Below are 2,509 nucleotides of genomic sequence, written 5' to 3' on the forward strand. Positions count from 1 at the left end.
AGCTTTACGAGGAAATACAAAGGCCCGTGTTTATCTTTACGAGGAAATACAAAGGCCCGTGTTTTATTGTACGAGGAAGTAGCAAGGAATTACAAAGGCCCGCGTTCAGGTTTACGAGTTTTTTACGATGATTAAGCTTAGTTGGAATTTACGAGTCAACATTTTACGAGGAATTAGCGAGCCCTGCTTTTCTATAAATACCCGCAAATTTCCTTCTCAAACCACACACAAACTCACAAATCACACACAAACTCACAAATCACACCCTATCTCAAATCACATAACTCAGCAAAATGCTTTTCAAATTAAAAATATCTGAAAAAAAATTAAGAGAAGAAAGATATTGGAACACATGTGGGCTAGACTTACGTAAGTCTCGCCACATGTGATTCCAGTATATTTCTTCTCTTCTCTTCTTTTTTCTAGTTTTTATTCTACCAGGAATTAGCAAGGCCAGTTTTTTTTTTTTTTTGGTTACGAGGTATTTACGACGATTTGCGCTTACATGGAATTAACGAGCCCCGCGTTCTTTTATTTTTATATTTCGTCGTTATTTCCTCGTTGGCTTACGAGTGCTTTACGACGATTTCTTCTTACGTGGAATTAACGAGCTCTGTGTTCTTTATTTTTATATTTCGTCGTAATATCCACGTTTATTTACGAGGAATTAACGAGTATTATGTTTAAATCCCTAAAATCCGAAACCCCAAACCCCATCTTCCTTATCTTCTACTTCATATACTCCAAACCCCAAACCCATCTACCCTTTAAACTCAATATATTCTTTCACCTCAATCTATTCTTTCCATTCCAAACCACATTCCTTAACTTATTATCTCAATATCTTTTTTATAAAAAAAAACTCCCATATTACCTTACACAAAATCAAATACATCAATCCGATACATCGACATTCTCGTCATCACTAGAAACATCATCATTTTCATTAAACTCGTCTTCAACAGCTTCCTCTGTGGCATCGTCGGTAAGATCTTCGTACTCGTGATTATGCGGATCAATGAGAAAGATGTCATCAATTTCTTGTTCAGGTTCCTCGACTTCATTTATCTGTTCTTCTTGCAAAGGTGGTTCTTCTCCACTGATGATTCGTCCTCGTTGTGTAACTTTGATCACGGCTAACCAATTTATACCTGAATCTCTCATCCGAGGGTATGGAAGGAAACTAACTTGGTCTGCTTGTGAAGCTAAGATGAAAGGCTCAAATATGTTTCCCCTTTCACACATATTCTGTTGTTACTGGTCGTCCGTTGTCTACCATACTCATATGTGTGAAAAGTATAGCCTCGTGTGAAATCCATCTGTGATGTGGTGGCCTTTATAAGTTCAGATTGAATTACTTCATGTAACCCCTTAGGATAATCTGCATCGTCGTCATAATCAACCTGCAAAAAATAAAGAGAACGTTGAAATACAGATCATGTATGAAAAAAGAGTTTGAGCTAATTAATACATGATTCCTCAACCACTTAATAAATTGTTGATCTTTCCTTTTGTCTACGTCACTTGTGGATATACTAGGAAATGTTTCTTCGACTTGAGAAACAAATATGCTGTAAAATCATATTTTATATGAATGAATCTCTCGCAATTATATGTGTTTAGAAGTGTCCATATATGTTACCTTTGATAATAACGCATCAATGGATCCTCACAATTGAGGAGAATATAGGTGTGTGCACTATGAGCATCTTGTTCACTCGACCACCAAACCGCTTTTGACTTCCCTCCGAGTCACCCAATCTGGCTAAAGAGATCTGGAACACCAGCAACTGCATATGTTGGCGCAACACCACCATCATCATATCTTCTTGGAGCTCTTCTCCGTGTACGTACTTTTGACGCAAAGTAGTACGATGTGAAGTGAGAAACTTCTTCCGTCAAACTTTCAGCAATTATAGAACCTTCAACTTTGGCGAGGTTCCTTGCTTTTCCCTTCAACTATTTCATGGTTCGTTCATACTGATATATCCATCCGTAATGTACAGGTCCACGAAGCAACCCCTCATAAGGGAGGTGGACAGCTGGATGCTCCATGACGTCAAAAAATCCGGGAGGAAATATCTTCTCCAAGTTGCACAATAAGATGGGAATGTTCTCCTGAAGCTGTTCCACAACTTCTTCTTTAAGAGTGCGTGTGCTCAGATCCCTGAAAAAATGCTCCAATGTCTTTTATATTCCAAAAACAACTAAACACATTGTTAGTCATATATTATTTTGCAAACTAAACCGTTATAATACACTACGTACCTGCAAGTGCTTCATGTACGTTTGTGTGAAGTAGCTCCGCAAATGCAAAGGGCAGTAGTCGTTGCATAAATACATGACAATCATGACTCTTCATCCCGGAGAACTTTTAACCCTTTTCAACACATCTAGAGAGATTCGAAACATACCCATCAGGGAACTTCACTTCTGATGCCACCCAGTTGAACAACACAGACTTTTTTTCTGAAGATAATCTGAATATCGGAACAGGAACTTGTCCATT

Source organism: Brassica oleracea, chromosome C7 (genome assembly GCF_000695525.1).
Source record: "Brassica oleracea var. oleracea cultivar TO1000 chromosome C7, BOL, whole genome shotgun sequence".
In the NCBI taxonomy this organism is placed as follows: domain Eukaryota; kingdom Viridiplantae; phylum Streptophyta; class Magnoliopsida; order Brassicales; family Brassicaceae; genus Brassica; species Brassica oleracea.